The following is a 20,374-nucleotide window of genomic DNA, read 5'->3' on the forward strand; positions in this document are numbered from 1 at the left end:
AACTAAGAATTATGGAAACACCCAAGGTCTGCCTTGGCATTTAACCCCTTGGTGCTACAGGGGGAATTCTAGCTTGTATTATGCCTCCCTCATCTCCTGATGCAGCACTTGGTTAAATATTAATATTGGATCTGTTATTTGGCTTCCCATAAATAATATTTTGATTTTTTTGTTCTTGCTGGATAACTTAGAAGTATTTTACTGCATTATTATTATTTATATATGTGTCCAATATATCTAGGATATTTAGTGGATTGCAGCATAGAGGTAAATGAAATACATGAAAGATGATTTAGAAAATGGATTTATAATGTTAAGTTATTAACAGTTTTCCTTTAACATTCAGCTTAAAGTCTCATTTAGTTGTTATTATTATTCTTACATTCAGTAAAAAAAGTAAAGTTCACACTTTCTCATTTCATATACAGAAGTCAGATACAAATCAAATGCATATATATATAGCAGATGTGTGTTATTAAAATTTAAAATGGAGAATCAATTGGAAAATAATCTCAACAGACAATCGGAGGAGGGGGTCTCATAAATGAGAAAAATGATTGAGAAACATGGCACTAAAATTCCAAATGAGGATACACAAAAGAAAGTAAAAACAGAAATAGGAAGTAGGGACCATCCAGAAAATAGAAAGTAGTGAGCTCCCTATTTAAACCCATGCCCAGAGGAAGGTCTTCAGAGAACCTGCAGGTCAAGGCTCAAAAGTCACCTCCATCAACCAGGACAGCAGCATCTGCCAGATCCTCAATGACCCTCTCTTGCTTTCTGCCGATGGTCTTGGTGGCGCTGAGCTGCACCTCCGTCTGCTGCCTGGGCTGTGAGCTGCCTCAGAGCCATAGCCTGGCTCAAAGGAGAACCCTGACAGTTCTGGAACAGATGAGGAGAATCTCCCCTTTCTTCTGCCTGAGTGATAGAAAGGATTTTGGATTTCCTCAGGAGGAGCTGGAGTGCCATACATTCCTGAAGGTTGAAACCATGTCTGTCCAGCACGACATGATCCAGCAGATCTTCAACCTCTTCAGCACACAAAAGGCAACAGCTGCTTGGGATAAGATTCTCTTGGATGAACTGTACGCTGAACTGGATCAGCAGGTGAATGACCTGGAAGTCTGCTTGGTGCAGGAGATGAAAGGAGAAGAATCCTTCCTGATAAGTTTGCTCCCCAGGCGGCCTGTAAGGAAATACTTCCGGAGGATCACCGTCTATCTGGCAGAGAAGAAATACAGCCCCTGTGCCTGGGAGATCGTCAGAGGGGAAATCATGAGGGCCTTCTCGGCATCAACAAACTGACAGGAGAGACTAAGACGTGAAGACAGTGACCTGGTTCCGTAAACACGTTTCTCATCAATGAGTACACTCTGCCTTACTTCTGCAAGTTCAGCCAAGCTCAGCCATTTCAAAGACGGTAATCATGACGGGAATGAAATCACATTTGTTTAATGTATTTTCAAGAGTCCCCAACATCTACCGGGACACTAGTTACCTAAGAGTGACATGCTGCTGTTTTCATGTATCTATTTAAATATTTATTTGGCAATTTATAAACTTGAATTTCTTTCTTCACATCATATTGTGTATAACTTACATTGTGCAAAACATGATATTCTCTGTGTTTTTTTTATTTATTCTTTTTCTATGGTCATTAAAATTTTATTTTACTGAAAATTTAATTTTTCTTGTTTTTTACAAAGGAAACAGAAATCTCAAGACTTAATTTACAGACTAAACAGATAGTCCTATGAAGTGACCAATAATACTACAAGGGAAGGCCTAACTCTTTCAGAATAGCTGGCCATATGAGGTCCAAAAAGTCCATCATTTGCCCAAAGAGAAATCCCTGAAGCCCAAAAGACCCTATGAAAAAAAGATCTGAATGCTGTTCTATCCTGTGCCTTCCTCACCCTTCCTAACACACTGCAGTCACTGTATCAATCCACCTGGTTGAAGGTCTTCCTCTCCTTTGCTGACCATCCACTCATTTCAGCCTCATGTCCTTCTCTAAGGAATAGCCCCTCCTAGAAACATACCCAAAGTGTGTGAGGTGAAGCCTCATCATTCTCGCCTCCAAAGAGCACTCTGGATGCACCATCTCCAAGACATACCTCTTTGTTCTTTTGGCCATCCAAGGGATATTCAGTACTCTTCTCCCACATCACAGCTCAAAGCTGTCAATTATTTTTCTATCATCCTTATTCATTGTCCAGCTCTTAGATGCATAGCAAGATTTTGGCCTGAATCAGACACACTTTAGTCTTCAAACTGTTATTTGAAGACTACTATAAGCCTTCAAAACCCCATGGACATCAGCTGCTCCACAGAACCATGAGCAATCTCCTCCCATGCAATTAACTGCCTCTGAAAACCCGCTGGACGGTCAGCTGTCGGTCAACACTGTTGTTGTTGTTGTTGTTATATGCTATCGAGTCGCCTGCGACTCATAGCGACCCTATGTACAACAGCCCTAAACTCCTCTCTGTCCTGTGTCAATCGCACTGTCTCTGACACTCCCATCCCAATTATCCCAGTCACTGAATCAATCCACCTCATAGAGGGCCTTCCTCTCCTGCACCGTCCCTCCACCCTCCCAAGCATGATGTCCCTCTCCAAGGACCGGTCCCTCCTCACAACATGTCCAAGGTATGTTAGACGGAGCCTCAGAATCCTTGCCTCCAAGGAGCCACCCAGTTTAACCCTTTCCAGGACAAATCTGTTTGTTTTCCTAGCAGTCCATGGTATTCTCAATACTCTTCTCCAGCACCACAGCTCAAAGGCATCAATTCTCCTTCTATCGTCCTTGGTCATTGTCCAACTCTCTGATGCATAACAGGTGATTGCGAAGACCATGGCCTATATCAGACGCACCTTAGTCTCCAAAGAGACAACATTGCTCTTCAGAACTTTGGAGAGGTCCCTAACAGCAGACTTTCCCATTGTAATGCGCCTTTTAATTTCCTGTCAACACTACTGTTGAATATTCAGGAGAATGCTAATAGACAATACGAGAAAGCCTGACCTCTCAGTGCTTACCATTAAACACGAAACAAACAAACAAACCACAAAACAAAAAACCAAAAACAAATGCCAAACAACAATAACAACACAAAATCGATTGTGAATAGATTGTGAATAAGGAGCAACTGATGGCAATGAGAGAAATTGTAACAAATAGTATAAAATAAAATACGTATGACTGAAAAACCAATTTGCTCTGTAAATGTTCACTCAAATCACAAAATAAAAAATGAACAGAAGAATAATAAAAATTAGTTACTAATAAAAAATAATTAGCATAATATCTGACACATTGCATAAATGAATATTAACTGTCTTACCAAAAAAGAACATATTAAGTGTCATTTTATAGTTAATTAAAGACTGGGTGTTATGACTCAATTTGCCATCATTGCATGCTTAAATGAAAAGTCTGTGTTGCCCTCAGAATTGAGAAGTGAATATCTGTTGTCTTGAAAGAAACCTAAAATATCTGAAATAAGCCTAAATCTAATAATGATGCTTAACTCGAAACCTAAAAGCAATGATGATGCTTAACTAATATTAAAAAACTGTCTAACTAAAAAACTTATTGCTGTCAAGTCAGAACCAGCTCATGTCTCACCTTCCAACAGGTTTTCAATGGCTATAATTTGCACAAGAGGGCCATGCCCAACTTTCTCCCACAGAACAGATAATGGATTTGGATCATCTGCATTTGAATTGGCCACACAGCTCATCATTACTCACTAGGCCATCAGTTAAATTCGATATAGAGAAGAAGGAGGTGGAGAAAAACAAAGGCATTTTCTCAGCAGAAGCTGGAGTGGCAATGTCAATTTAAAAAGTTCAAGTAGTTTATATCCTCACAAGTTGGTTATTAGCTAGTCAACAATCTATTGTTGGTTAACTAGGAGTCTACAATTTACAAACAATCCCTTGAACAGAGATTCATACCTGTTCATAGAAAGACTGAGATTGGAAGTGATTACATGAAAAGAGAATCTCAATTTGAACTACGATTCTTCCAACATATTGCTGTTTCCTACACAGAAAATTGTCTGGAAGTAAAATGTTGATAGACTAATTTTTGCAACAATTGTCTTATATAGATAGAGTCAGGTTGTAGTATATTACTATAATTCCATTTAGAATACAGCTTGTTTACACGAATATTCTCATGTATATCAAGTCATACAATAAAAGCCCGAATTTTCTACCAAAAAAAAAAAAAAGAATCTCAAATGAGAGAAAGACTTAAACGTGATTCCAAGTACCTGCAACCTTGAAAGAGAAAAATCATAGAGGAAACAGAGGTGAAATGTCCTTACATTCACAAGACAACAAGATAGAATGAGGGTAAGAGCATATGCAAAGAAATAAAATTGTTTTGAAAAATCAACGTGTTCATGGACGATGTGGCTCAAAACTGTCCACCGCATCCTGCATCTCTAAAGCATTAATGGCAGAGCTCACTTGGTAGAATTACTAACAAGAAATGCAACTGGACGAGGTGGAAGTATGGAGCAGTTAAAGACAAAATTTTCTTTGAGAGATCTATCTTCTACAGTGGAGGACAGAAATAGTTAAAATGTAGAAAAGAATATAGATTATATTACGTTTGAATGGTTTTCCTTTAAAAAAATAGATTTGTTTCATACTAGATTCATATGAGGGCAGTTCTCCTTGCCAGAAGGAGCATGGTGGTGTGAGCGCAGGAATCATGGCAAGCTTTTGGAGTTGACTGCTTTTCCCGGCATGTGTTTGACGTGCGGGTTTGCTCTGTCCCCGGAGTGAGGCTAGCCAGCCTGGGCCTAGGCTTTGAACCAGGAGGCGGCCTTAAGCCAAAAGGCAGCTGGGAGAGGAAGAGCCCATGTTGTTCCTGGTTGGCTCCTCCCAGGGTCTTGGGAAGTTCTCCTTGCCATAAGGAGCATGGTGGTGTGAGCGCAGGAATCATGGCAAGCTTTTGGAGTCGACTGCCAATCGTGGTAATGGGTACCATGGTAGACAGTGTTGACTGGAGCTTCCCGACTAAATCAAGCCTGGAGGCAGGAGCGGCATCCACTTCCAAAATGGCTTGCCTCCGGAAACTCTATGAACAATGCTCAGGCTGTTTGTTCATAGGGTCGCTATGAGTCGTCGATGACTCTACGGCACCAAACAACAAACAACAGATTCCTATAAGGGAGCTCTCTCTGGGGTCATAGTGGGTAAGGACTTGGCCACCCCAAAGAAAGGTTAATTCTAATCCACTTTTGAAAACTCTCTGGAGGATCAGCTATGATTTGGTTCCAACTTGACAGCACAAAAGAACAACAACGGATTCCTGTAAAGAAGCTCTGATGGCCCTAGTCTTCAGAAAGTTTGACTACACCAGTGGTTCCTCAAGGGAAAAATGGGAAATCTCCTCCCATGTGATATATGGGAAACCAAAGAAGGGTCCCCTAGAAATCAGTCCCGACTTGAAGACAATGAGAGCACGATTAATACAAATGAGGAATTGTTGTTGTTGCTGCTGCTGTTGCTGGGTGCCATCAAGTCAGAACTGATTCATAGCTGACCTGCCAACAGGTTTTCAGAGAGAGTAAATCACATGGGAGGAGACTGCCTATCCTTCAGCAAATCATTTTAATATTACATTTCTTTTTTTAATAGATGTATTTAATTGCCTACAATGAAAATGTCTTATTATTTTGAATATTAGTTAAGTTGCTAAGTGAATTGAAATGATCCAATACTGGGAAAATAGATGGTGTTGGAAACCTTCGCGACAGTGATTTAGTAGAATTAATGAATCGAGATTATACTGGCGTAGGTCTCCGGGAAATCTGGGGAAGGAACAAATTCTCCCTGTGAAATGTTTTTTTCCACCTGAGGAGTCACTTTCTTCCTTTTCCTTTCCTCACTTTTAGATTTCATTTGCTTTCCTTTTGCATGAAAGTCTCCACACACAATAATAGTTTCTTAAGAAAGTTAAATGGAGAATGTAAAACATGATGTCATAAAACCTATTAAAGATAATATCATGGTCCTTTCATGCTTCTGTTTTTACTTCCTAGCTGTGGTGCTGGAGAAGTGTATTGAATATACCATGGACTGCTAAGAAAATGAACAGGTTCGTCCTGAAGAGGTTTAAACCAGGCTGCTCCTTAAAGGCGAGGATTCTGAAGCTTCATCTCACATACTTTGGACATGTTGCAAGGAGGAACCAGTCCTTGGAGAGGGACGTCATGCTTGGGAGGGTGGAGGGACCGCACAGGAGGGGAATACTCTCTATGAGGTGGATTGATTCAGTGACTGGGGTAATAGGGGTGGAATAATATTAGAACCCAGAAATTAATCCTTATGCCTGTGGACAGCAGATCTTTGACAAAGGAATGAAATTCATTAAGTGGAGAAAAGATAGCCTCTCTAACAAATGATCCTGGGAAAATTTAATATCTATTTACAAAAGAGGAAAATAAGAACAATAACTTATACCATATACAATCTAACTGTATGTGAACCATGGACTTAGCAGATATCATAAAGATCATAAAAAAAAATATAGGGATACATTTTTGGATCTCTAGTCGCCTAGTGGTAAGAAACTGAGCTACAATCCCAAATATACTTGGTTTGAATCCACTAGCTGCTCTGCAAGAGAAGGTGGGCAATCTCTTTCTATGGGATTAATTGCCACTGAAAACTTGCTGGAGGGTCAGCAATGGGTTGGTTCTGACTTTATGGTACACAACAGCAACAATTTTATGGCATGAGTAGAATATAAAAAATAACTGAAAATGCACAGAGGAAGATAAACTAGACAATTGAGACCTTCCAAATATTAAGTCCTTATGTACATAAAAAGGTTTCTCCAAAAGAGCAAAAATAGAATCTACAGACTTAACATAATTCAGGCCATAGCCTTTCTGATCACTTGCTATGCATCTGAGAGCTGGACAATGAGTAAGAGTAACTGAAGAAGAATTGATGCCTTGGAGCTGTGGTGTTGGAGAAGAGCACTGATTATCTCATGGACTGTCAAAAGAACAAACAAACATGGCTTGGGGGAAAGTGTGGCCTGAATACTTCTTGGTGGCAAGATGGTAAAGCTTTGTCTCACATACTTCAGGCATGTTACTTGGAGAGGCTATTTCTTGGAGAAGGACATGATTATTGGAAGGGTCAGTGAGGAAGACTCTCAACCACGTGGATTGACACAGTGACTGCTGCAATGGGCTCTAGTGTCAGAAAGTGTGAGGATGACACAGGCTAGGACAGTATGTAGATCTGTTGTTTATAGTGTCATTATGGGTTGTACTCATCCTGATAGTACCTAACAATAATATTTATTCTGGTAGCCTAATGGTAAGGAAGTGTGCTGTCAACTCTAAGGTAGATGGTTCAAATCCACCAGCTGCTCTGAGGAAGAAAAGATGGGCAATCAATTCCCATGCAAGGTATTGCCTTGGAAAACCCTCTGGAGGGTCAGTTACAAGTCTGATTCAGCAGTGCACATATGCTTACTTGCTTATCATTGGCTCCTGTTAGTACAGGCTTTTATCTGTCAGTTTGCTGTACTGAGGTAACTCTTGTATTTCTGTGATGCTGGAAGCTTTCCTACTGATGTGTCAAATGCCAAAAGAGCCACTCACGGTGAAGAGGGTTCAGTAGAATTCCCAGCAGGATTGCCATTATACCTTAGGGATGCATTATTTCCTTACTGATTCCCAAACCTGGAAAACTCCCCCACTTCTTTCTGTGATTTGCAAATTGCAACCTTCACTCCCATATCACGATAATTTCTTCCTCTGCAATTTAGAAATCCCCACAATGTTCTCCTTCACTCCTCACCGACTTGTCCTGTGCGTCACACAGCTGCTCCCAGTTCCTTTAGATTCTGGTTTTCAATTGTCCTTTCCCTTACACTGACTGATAAGAAGCTGCTAGTTGAAAGCAAAAGTAGGAGATGATGTCACTGTTACAATGATGTAACAGTTACCAGTTGCTTTTTAGTGGCTCTCAACTCATGGCTACTCCACGTGTCCTGCGTAGGTTCCCACGTGTTAAGAGAGGAGAGCTTTCAAGACCGTGGACCTTTCAGAAGCTTATTGTCCTCAGAATTTTCTCCCAAGGTTCCTCTGGCTTTGGTACCATTAGCTTTTCTGTTTGTGCTATCCAGAACCCCCCTCTCTGTGGAGCTAATTTTGACTCATAATGACCCAGGCATTGTTATGCAGATTGCACAAATGTACTTGCTGAAAGTGAGGAGGATTTGAAGCACTTGCTGCAGAAGATCAAGGAATGCAGCCTTCAGTATGGACTGCATCTCAATATCAAGAATACAAATATTCTTAACCACTGGACCAATAGTCAGTGCCATGATGGATGAAGAGGAGAGTCAAACTGTCAATAGCTTCATCTTGCTTGGATCCACGATTAACACCTTTGGTATGTGCAGTCCGGAAATAAGGAGATGCATTACACTGGGGAAATCTGCAGTGAAGGACGTTTCCAAATTGTTGATGAGTAATGATGTCAGTTTGAGGACTAAGGTACATCTGATTCAGGCCATAGTCTTTCTGATTACTAGCTATGCATCCAAGACCTGGATGATGAATAAGGATGACAGAAAAAGAATTGATGCCTTTGAGCTGTGGTGTTGGAGAAGAGCACTGAACATCCCATAGATGGCCAAGAGAATGAATAGATATGTCTTTGAGAGGGTGCAGCTGGAGTGCTCTTTGGAGGCAAGAATGATAAGACTTCGCCTCACATACTTCAGACGTATTGTTTGGAGGTACTAGTCCTTGGAGAGGGATATTATGTTGGGAAGGATGGAGGGTCAGCAAAGGAGAAGAAGACCCTCAACCAGGTGGATTGACATGGTGACTGCTGCAATGGGCTCTTGTGTGTCAGGAAGTGTGAGGATGGCACAGGACAGGACTGGGTCCAGATCTTTTGTCCATAGGGTCACTATGAGTCATACTCAACTCGACGGCAGCTAACAACAACAACAACGACGATGACCCAGGAGAGAACTGTCCCATAGAGTTTCCAGACTGTCTCATTTTTCTCTTGTGGAGGTTCTGGTGGGTTTGAACCACTGTCAATCTCTTAACCACTATGCTAAACAGGTTCCTTTCCTTCATGTAAGAGTAGTTTATTATGTAAAAGGAAATACAGAGTAGTATAGGTAGTCTCCAACTTACATCGTCAGATGATCACATGAACTTTTAAAAGAAAAATACATCTTATCTACATGTATTATGTAGGGAGCTCTGGTGGCCTAGTAGCAAGAAGCTATGCTACAATTCCAAAGGAACGTGGTTGGAGGCCACCAGCTGTGTCACAGGACAGAGATGGACAATCTCCTCCTGTGCAATCAATTGCCTCTGAAAACCCGCCGGAGAGTCAGCTATGGGTTCATTATGACTGTACAGTACACAACGACAACACAACCACTATGTAGATAAACTACACATATTATGTACTACATAGAGCATTGCATGCATGATATGCCAATTTTATTCTATGTTCATTTATAAATGTTCAGTTTTATGATTTGCTTTTCAAATCACTAGAGATGACAGAAGGAGAATTCATGCCTTTGAGCTGTGGTGTTGGAGAAGTGTATTGAATATATCGTGGACTGCTAAGAGAACAAACAGGTTCACCCTAGAGAGGGTTAAACCAGGCTGCTCCTTAGAGGCAAGGATTCTGAAGCTTCGTCTGACATATTTTGGACATGTTGCAAGGCCGGATCAATCCTTGGAGTGGGACCTCATGCTTGGGAGGGTGGAGGGACAGTGCAGGAGGGGAAGACCCTCGATGAGCTGGTTGAACCCGTGACTGGGGTAATGAGGGTAGGTGTGTCAGAGACAGTGAGATTGGTACAGGATAGAGGAGGGGTTAGGGCTGTTTGTTGTACACAGGGTCACTAGGAGTCACAGGTGACTCGATGGCACATAACTTCAAACAACTACTGTATATTGTCAGAAGAGGAATTGTGGATTCTTGAAGAAGATACTTAAATAAGTAAATAATGAGGTAGAGGAAGCTGAGAAGTGCTAACAATTTTACATTGAAGGATTTGTTGAATTTTTAAAAAACTAAAGCAAGGCCTTAGTTTACTTGAGAACATGGACCCTAACATTGATAAATTTGCTAACATTCACAGGCTGATTCCAGAAGCAGGGATGTTACTGGAAAATATATGAAGAGGGCAGAGGGGAAGAAAGAAAAGGAACATACAGTCACTTTTACTGACTTTGTGACTAAAAACCTCTAAGCTTATTCCCCAGTGAGTCCAGATGATCTGGAATCTTTCACAAATGGCATTATTACTTAAACTAACAAAATGCCAATACAGTCAAACTTGTCTTCTTTGGAATAAACTTTTATGATTTGTAATTTTTTTAAATGTATGATGTATGTATAAAAGATCTTAGTTTATATGTAATATTTCCAGTTCCCAAAACAAGTAAAGGTTAGGCTTTGAAAGATACTGATAGTAAACATTATCTATCAGTCAGGAGACAACAGGAAGTTCAGTTCAGACCAGAATTGAGAGGCCCAGTTGTTATCCAAGGTAATGAACCAGATTCGTTCTAAAGAAAGAGGTCAGCCCCCTGTGGAATCAATATTTTTTACTTCCCCTCCCAATAATCAGAAATATATATTCCCTTATAACAATTTACTCCTTCCAAGACTAAAAGTTTAATTTATTTGTCCAATACCTTCTGGGCCTTTCAAAATAAGAGAGAGCAAGCCCTTGGCTCTGAGTTGGAGCTCAGAATCCTTCATCATGTCACCGTCTCTGTGACACTGATTTAGTGTTATGATCTTTTTTATTCAGAAGTTCCATGTCCATCTCTAGCCTTCATTTCCTTTGGTGGGTCTTCCAGACAGGCCATTCTTTTAACTTCCCCTGTGGTTTGAACCTTTGCACTTGTTTGCATTCTGATTGGTTATTTTCCACACATTTAGATTTCTCTTCAAGCAATCTCATAGATAAGTCTAACCTACATAGGATTATTGGGAAGTCTAGTTAGTGTTTGCGACTCTCTTAGAACAAAAGCTGTAGGCAATAAATCGTGTTATTATTTCAATATCATTGTTGTGACTATCCAGATTAAACACAGGATTTCTTAGAAATGACCTGATTTCCTTACTTTTGATTCTAGGATTTTCCAACTCTTCGAGTCCTGGCATGAGTAAAGTTATTAACTGTGTAGAACGCTGAGGCAATCAGACAATGTTGTATTTGAGGGGACTCATGTTCTAACACCTGATCCCTTTTCCTTTCCAGAGCTAACCAAATACACATTAAGTGAAAGGCACACCACGCACTGGGTCTTGCAACACTGAGGCTATCCACTGGTCCAATTGAGCCTCAGAAGTTGGCTGGTTTTGCTAATTTTCATATTGGCCTTCGGCTTCTTCATCATCCACAGCTCTTGGTCCCAATATTGCAACAATGGATTTTGCTTGTACTTGACCTTTTTCTCAGTTAAAGAGTTTCCCTTCTTTCTCATGCATGGCACCTGCATTTCACATTTGCCTTCTTTCCCGCCCCCACAAACAACTATCAAATCTTGCTTTCTAAGAAAGCTGAAATAAGAAAAGAACAATTTGAGGTCTTGAAAATCATAGAGAAAATGATACCATTCCTCTTTTTCCATTCCCTTTGTTTGAATTGCACTCAGGACAAGAGATTAATGCAGAAATGTCAAGGTTTGTAAACCACAGCATAAAAATATGACTACAAAAATGAAAAAGAAAAATTGTTTAGTATGAAAGAACAGAGCTGTGGTGGCTTAGTGGTGAGGAGATGGGCTGTCAACACAAAGGCAGGAGGGCCCTGGGTGCACTTTCTCCAATACATATTTGTTCTATTGGTAGTTCATGGGACATCCGGTACGTTCTCCAACACCACAACTCAAAGGCATTACTTTTTCAGTCATTATTCATTGTTCAACTTTCAGATGGGTAGCAAGTCATGGTTTGAGATTATCTCAGTTTCCCCCCTCATTTTCATGTTAAGGAAATTCACAGGTTTATTATAAATGACTGGTCTGGATGTATCTTTGTTGGTTTTCTTTTTAAAAAACCTTCAAAGCAGCGTTACTCACCATTGTAAGGACATGGAAACAGCCTAGATATCCAACTACAAACTAATGGATTGAGAAGTTGTGGTATGTTCATACAGTGAAATACTACGCAGCACACAGGAGCAATCATTTTGTAAATTACTACCTAACCTGGGAGGGACTGGAGAACATTATGCTGAGTGAACTAACTCAGTCCCACAAGGACAAATACTGTATAAAACCATTATTGTAGAATGAGTATGAGGATCCAAGGGAGGAGGGAGGGGTGGTTACATAGGAGTGAGGATGGGGGTTATGGTGTTATAATCATAGGGTTGAACCATTTGATGGGTGGGTGAAGTGAAGGAAACAGGAAGGTCTTCTGTGAAAAAGAATGTATTCAAACTTTGTAAATAAATCAGAGTAATATAAAAAAACTTTAACCCCCTCCACCCCCAAAAAATCCCCACAACACACCCAAAAGTGGCCACCCTAGCCAAGGAAGCAGAGTCAAGCTTGCACAGAGAAGTACACCTTTTCCTTGTCCTCTCAGAGTCTAGTCATTCTGAGCAGCGCGTTGGCTGCGTCTCTTGTCATTTATTTGTCTGGAAGGCCTAATATTTCGTGTTCGTGTCCAGTTGTAGATCTAGTTTTTCCTTCTCTGCATTTCTCTCCATTCTCAATTGGCACATGTGTGTTAAATTGCTCAGCAAATGAATACTTCTCTTTTGCTAAAGCAATTTATGAGAAAGCAAAGAATGGGACACACCAGGCAAGCCCAGAAAGCAGGGGTGGTTCTGTGCAGGTGGGGCTTCTGTGCGGGGCTGCAACCTGGTGCTGCAGGTAAGGAGCACTCGGGCGCCCCCTTCTGGCCGTTGGTGCGCAGCGAGAGCAGCTTTGCCTTCAGGGTGGCCGTTCAGCGATGGCCGCGCGACCCCTCGCGGCCGTTAGCTGCATCACCGAGATCCTCAATGGCCATGCATGTGCTGGGGGCCCTACCTCTGCTCTACTCCAGCCCTTCCTAGCCTCATGGTTGTAAAAGCCGGGCAGCACTCTCGCCTCTCAGTTGTGTACTCCAGGGTGAGAACAGACTCAGAGCTGACCCTCCAGCGGGCTTTCAGAGGCTGTAAATCACACCGGAGTTGACTGCCCATCATTTTTTACCGTAGGGCACTTGGTGAGTTTGAACCATGGACCATTGACTTGAGAGGTCAATTCCTTACCACTAAGCCACCAAAACTCCCAAGAAGCAGGAGGGCATCTTCCTGATCTTGAGCTTTCTGGAAAGGGTCACTTCTCATTGGTGCCAGAATAACAGTAACCAATCCTAAAATAGGAGTTAGGTTCAGTATCCAGAAGACACAGCCACCATATCTGCCATCAGATTTCTCACGTCACTTCTCCAGTGACCTACACAGAAGTCTTCAGTGCAGCTCAGAGTAAGAGCCTTCTAAGGACTGACTCTCCAACCTTGATAGCATTCAAAATGCATTTGGAAGCAGAAGATGAAAAGTAGAAAATTCTGTGGGTTCCTACATGGGAATTGTCCCCAAGGAATCTTCAGCTGTAAAAGGAGAATACAGCTGCTGTCCCTTGAGGTTGTGAATGATATAAAGCAGGCTTTCCCCGTGTTTAACAAGTTTAGAGCAAAGGCAGGAAAGAAGAGTTTTCACAGTAATCAGTTTTATTGTTAACCAAATCCAAAGTCAGCATGCACTGCATTTCTGTACCAGCTATGCAATATCTGAAGCCAGACCACACATTTAGAATACATTGTAAATACTGAGTTTCTGCAACATGTTCAGAGAAGTAAATTCTGTTTCTTAAATGTTAATGGCCCTCAAGTCAATTCTGGTCCATGGGGACCAAATACTTTCTGATGAGGTGACTGCCGAGCTCCACCAGTTACAGTGACCTGAGACAATTAACATCTTCAGTGTTTGGTTCCAGACCACAGTGCGATTTAGTGACTAAAAGCGAGATCAGGGGAGAAGGGGGAGCCTACCGGCTTCTGGGTGCGGGACTTCCCCAGTGGCTGCTTCAGAGAAAGTAGACCAAGGTGGTGAAGGAGGACGTGGCTTCATTACCCAGCCTCTCCATGGCCATGTGGTCCAGGGCCCTGCGGCCCCTCTCGAGTATGGCAGTACCGTCCACACCTGGGTGGTGCTCATAAGCACGTGAGGACTCCACGTACACGTCTGGCCAAGACACTAGGTGTGCCTTCCTGCCTAGCGCCTTACCTTCTCCACCCAAATTAGGGATGCCTGGCACCCATGAAAGGAGCCCTGTAGGCATGGGGAGTGGTTCCATGTTTCTGGAAAGATTCCAACTTGGAGACCCCCATGGGCCAGTTCCATCTGGTTCCCGAAGCTCACAGAATCAGATCCACTGGAGGGAAATGGGTTTCATCCATGAGTAGCTGAGAGCCTGGTCCCACATGTTTCCCACCCCCGACCCTGCCATCCAGAGATGCTGCTTGGCTGAGTGCTGGGATTATCTAGTTTCTCTTTAAGCCCCTCATTGTACAATTGCAAAGCAGAGGCCAGAGAAAGCTGGGGACTGGCTCAGGCTACAGGTGAGCAGAGTTCACAGGATAAAGGGATCCAGCATCCAAGGCCAAGGCTCCACACCTCATCCCCAGGGGATTTCTTTGGAAACTGAAAAGCCCTAAGGTGCGAGAAGTCCCTGCTCAATCCTTTCCCATGTGTGTGTGTGTGTGTGTGTGTGATTTCCCTCTCCAGAGTCCCACATGTGCACAGGTGTGTGTGTGTGTGAACAGGCCTTTACAACTGTGGCCAATGGAGGTGCGGTCTCCCAGGAGAGTACCTGGGAAGTGGCAGGAGTAGGAAGACAGCTCTGTCCCAGGGGAGTGGCTTCTGGTCTCCTGGGGGCTGACACGCAGGAGGAGCCTAAGACATCCAGGGATTGGCACCAGAGGTCAGTCTATCCACAGCACTAACTCTTGACCCAGCTCTTCAGCTGGAGAAAACACCATCACTAACTACCACTGAGCTAAATCCAGCACAGATCCAAAGCTCAAGCCAACACTAGCAGTAACTCTCTCTCCACCTACCAAGTTTGAGCCATCTAACAATTCTTGGGTAAAGGCCAGCACCAGTTCCTGTTCCAGAGTCGGCTCTGTAACATCAGCTCGAGGGCGAGAGGCCGAAGTTGCAGCGCTAAAACCATTTCTAACAACATCTCTTAAAACAGGCTCCAGGAATACTCTACCCACGACTTCCAAGCCATAGTCATAGCTCCAAAGAATTTGCTTCAACAGCCCTACAAAGACAACTTCCAGGACGAGGGTTCTCTGGGAGGCAGCTCCAGGACTGAAGTCAGTGCTGGCTCCCGAGCTGTAAATATCTCTAGCCCACCGCCAAGCCCAGTACTAGTCCGAGCACCAATTCTAGACACACGGAGAACTCTGGTAGCAACGCTAGCACTTCTGGGCTAAAACCAGCACCAGCTTCAGATACAGACCCAGGTAAAGATGCAATAGCACAACCGGAAAAGGCCTAGAATGGTATCAGCTCACCAGCTCTATCTAGTTCCTACAGCTCCAGGTTCCTGAGCTAACTTACTAGTGCAAGTGTTGAAGCAAAAACACAAGAGCTGGCTCCAAAAGCAGAGCGAATTCGTACACAAGCACTGGCATCAGCTTTGGAGGCAGAAGCGGCTTGAGAGAGCAAGGCCGCTGGAGAGGTGGCATCTGCTCCAGCCTCAAGCAGAAGCACCCGCCCCCGAAGCCCGGTGAGCTCCGCCACCAGCCACAGAAACTGCTCCAGAATTGAGGCTATCAGTACCCCTCAGAGCCAGAGCCAGAAGCAGCTCTGGACTCTTACCCACCCCACCCACTACTATTGCCTTCCAAGGAAGAGCACCTACCACTGACTACACACTTTGATACGGCTCCAGGAGGAGCTCTCCCACCAGCTCGCGGGGTACGTCCATCAACAGTACGGCATCCAGCACCCTCTGCAAGGCCACAGGCTCCAGCGAGACCACCCAGCTCCTGAACTGGGGTAACTGTCAAAGCAGCTGTAGTGCTGCATGAAAACTTAGGGCCGGGGCTCCAGCGAGAGGCAGCTCTCGAGCTGTAGACAAGTGGGGAACCAGCTGCGGCAGGGCCAGTTCTGAGGCAAAGGCTAACATTACACACACCTCGGTACCTTCGTCCGGCTGCAGGCGTGGAGGGCAAGGCCGCTGCGGGGCGGGCCCACTCCAGCCACAATTCCTGAAGTACCAGCAGCTACAGCTTCAACGCCAGAACTTTTGGAACGTCTCCTGTGAGAGAGTGTGGGGTTTTTTTTTTGGTCCTATTTACTTTTTTAGACTTTTAAAAACTGTTTCCTGTATGCCATGATGCTCTTTATATAATACTTGAGCGCATTTTACAATTGAAACAAGAGCCTTTCTGAAGCAAGCAGTTAGTGCGATCATGTTTGGTAGTCACCGCTGGCCCATGTTAACTTCCAGTGCATTTTGGCCTCCCCCTTCCAATTAAGGAGACCCCCTCCTTCCAATTAAGTAGTTACTCCTCCTTCCGTCTCCCATCCTCAGACTCATAGCAACCCTATGAACAATGGCTCTGAACCCTGCCCCTCTCCTGAACCAGTCTCACCTTCTCTGACACGCCTGATGCCAGTGTCACATTCATCATGTCAACCCATCTCCATCCAGGGTTTTCCTCCCACGCGCTGATCCTCTACCCTTCTAAGAATGATGTCCAGAAGAACTGGTCTCTCCTGCTGACACACCCCAACTGACCACTAATGTACCCACAACTCAATCTACTTTCTAGCTCCATGAACTCTACATCTCCCGAGACTCCAGCTGAGAAGAGCTTACCATCTTTCTGTCCTGCCCCTTCTCAGCCAATGATTCCAGTGTATCTCAGTGCTATCCCGCACCAGAAGCTCTACAGCTAGCTATGGTTTCGTCTGGGACTTCCTCAGAGGCACAAAGATCAGTCACGCACGGGGCCAGCTCAAGTCTTCCTTCCATACGCGAAGCAAAAGGGACTAAAGATAGGCCGGCCTCTTGTGTTATACCTACAGGACGATCCTCTCCAGAGTCTGGCTGGCTGAGCACCTACAGGAGAAAGGGTCCCAGGACAGGCGATACTTCCCTCTCAGTCTGAGGTGGGTACCTTTCCCTGAATCCAATTTTTTTATGAAACTCTCTTGCTTCTGGGCAAGATGGATGTGGGAAAGATGCTTCCTGGGGTTCCCCAGGATGACTCTGCTTTATGTGAGCCAGTCTTTGTACTGCCAATGGGGATAATACCCTCCCCACCTGTGAGCATAGCCCTCCCAAGAACTCTGTTTTTTGTTTTCAAGGATGAGGGTCACTGCATGGTGAGCTAGTCTTTCTATCCAACCTCCAGACACCCCCTCCCCACCAATGTGGAGTCCAATACAATGGCAGCTCCCGATGCAGATCCTGTGATCAGTTCATTGTGTCCCCTACACCTCAGCAGAGGGGACTCAGCCAGGCGTTCCAGCTCTGATGTGGGGGTCATCGCCACGAGCCTCTCCCTAGAATGCTCTGATGGTCAGGAAAAGGAGACTGGCTGGCCCCTCTTCCTGACAGACCCGCCTCAGCATCCTTCCCATGCCAGCCCTTCCTAGCACCGAGTCAGACAAGGGATCTGGAGTGCTTTGGTCCAAAACAGCTTCTGAAAGGCCTCCGGGCTCCTGGCTTTCCTGGCTCCACACTGGCCTGGAGGGTCTGCCAGGTTTTTGCCATCCCACAGCACTAACTCCCCTGATGGTCTTAGAGACCTCCAGGTTAGTGTGGCCTCTGGCAGCACTGCTTCCTCTTTGGCCTCCACCATGATCCTGGCCCCTGCATGCACAAACATCTTAGGGGTCCGCAATCCCAGCACCTCACTGCTGTGAGTGGTCAACTGCTGCATCATCTGCGTGAGCCTGGAGATGGACAAGAGGCACGTGTACAAGCACATCTTGGTGATCGGGCAGTTGGGGTTCCCTTTGGTCCCTGCACTCAGACCATCCCAGGCACTGACCCCCTCCCTGAATGGCTACAAGCGCCTTGCTATGCATCTTTCGTCAGCATTTCCACTCCACTGCACTGAGGGGGCTGCGAGGCAGCTTCCTCATTCCTGGCTGAGGTTTAGGGCTCCATACATTGTGCTCACTGAAATTCCTCCAGTTTTGAACAGACAACCTGCTGAACTGGGTCCTGTGGCCTTCCCACCCCCAACCTATCCATGACCAATTCCCAGCCCCCTCCTGCTGAAGCGTGCTCCTCCCAACAGTGCCTTTGGGGTCTGACTAACCTGAGTCCAAACCCACTACTGAGCCTGAGGCAGGGAAGCACATGACATGAGTTCTCAGAGCTTCAGTTTCCTCAATGGCAAATGTGACCAATGACTCATCCTCTTACGAAGAGTGTGAGATGTATGCAGGACAGATGATGCGCTTGGCCCTCTTGGAGGTGCCTGGCCTGGGCGGAGGGAGCATCTTCACAGAAACAGAAAATGAAGAGGCCTCCGAAAACGTGCATAGCATCCTTCGTGATGACAAGTCTCATATTCGAGGTTGGGCTCTGCTCCGTTGATCTGAGTGACCTTGGGCATCGCTGCATTTGTATAATCTATAAAAGGAGGGCAGGAAACAGGGGAAGATGTGGAGCTAAGGGTAATAAAGCCCACCTTGACACTCCCCGAGCCCTGGTCCCTCCCCTCTTCCTGTTCTCACTCCCTCGGTCTCCACCTGCAGCTAGGGACAGGGTGGGATGCCAGCAAACACCAGAGGTGGAGGATACACAGAGGAGTATTGGCATTCCGACATTAACGGCCTGTCGTTGTGGCTCACTGCCTGTTTCAGGTCCTCTGTCCACAGCTTTCCACCTAGCCTGGCCCTGGGGTGGCATCAGGGATCAAAGTACTGGGGGCTCGAGTGTCTCCACACTCACCATGCCCATCTGGTCCAGATCCAGCAGCCTCTCCTAACTGAATGCGGTGACCCAGGGGAGATGAGCATATATATGTCCGTTAGGTGGAGGGGAAGTCAAACGACTCTTAGAACTAACAGAAATAACCGCCAGAGAAGGTACCTGGAACGCGATGTGCACATGCGCAGAGGCAGGGCAGGGGTGGAGTGGAGGCGGGGCGCACGCCTTGGTATCACGCATGCGCTTTGTCATCAACTTGAGACCAGCCCCAGAAGGGGTCTACTACTTCCGTCCACTTTACCTTGACATTGGCCAGTGAGCACTACTGGGCGTGTCCCAGAGCAACGCCCATATCAGCTGGGCTCCAGCCTCTACTTAGTCCTTGCAGAGATGATTTATGCTGGTTCAGGCAGGTCCAGCCCCCTTCATTGTAGAACTGGAAAAATGAGGGACAGTTATGAAGTGGGCTAGAGTGCACGATATCTAGGCAGTCCAGAGATAAGGGTTCTGTCCTCCTAGGCCAGGACTCAACTTCCTCCCATAGGGATTGCTTTGTCCCCTCTGATTCATAGGGACCCTTATATGACTGGACAAAACCTTTTTTTGATCCCGTACTATCAAAATCTTCACTGTGCTCACCTCAACCATTGTCGCAGCCAATATGCCAATTCACCTTGTTGGGAGTCTACCCCTTTTCTGATGACTCTACATTTCCAAGTCTCTGGTCCTTCCCTAGGGGCTGGCCCGTTCTGATTACATGCCCAAAGTATGTGAAACAAAGTCTCCCGGTCTTCTAAGAAGCACTCTGGCTATGTCTTCTAAACCAGATATGGTTTGTCCTTCTGGCAGTCAATACTCTTTGCCAATACTACAGTTGAAAGGCATCAATTTTTCAGCCTTCCTTATTTATTTCCAACTTTCATATGTGTATGAAACACTTGAAAATACTACGGCTTGGGTCAGGCACGTCTTGGTCTTTAAAGTGACATTCTTGAATATTTGGCAGCAGTTTTGCCTGTTGCAATACGTCATCAGATTTCTTAACTGCTGTTTGCATGGGTGTTGACTGTGGATCCAAGTAAAATGAAATCATTGTCAACTTCCATTTGGCCTTTTTTTTTTTTATCATGATGTTGTTTCGTCGTCCAGTGGTAAAGATCTTTGTTTTCTTTCTGTTGACAGTTACTCAAATTTAAAGCATCACTAAATTGAAACCAATCACTAAAGTATAAAACGAAAAAATGGAAGATTTCTACAAACATCAGCAGTTTGAAACTGACTGAACATGCAATCAAGATGCATAAATAATGATTGGTGATTAGAATGTGAAAGTAGGAAACAAACAAGGATTAATCATTGGAAAATATGGTTTT

General features: G+C 44.5%; 1 pseudogene; it reads left to right on the forward strand.

The window, feature by feature from the left end:
- Positions 1–762: 762 nt before the first annotated feature.
- On the forward strand, positions 763–1,347 carry LOC102847119 (annotated as a pseudogene).
- Positions 1,348–20,374: the final 19,027 nt, after the last annotated feature.

The sequence above is a fragment of the Elephantulus edwardii genome, unplaced genomic scaffold (genome assembly GCF_000299155.1).
Source record: "Elephantulus edwardii isolate Elephantulus edwardi_28Jun2011 unplaced genomic scaffold, EleEdw1.0 scaffold00014, whole genome shotgun sequence".
Taxonomy (NCBI): domain Eukaryota; kingdom Metazoa; phylum Chordata; class Mammalia; order Macroscelidea; family Macroscelididae; genus Elephantulus; species Elephantulus edwardii.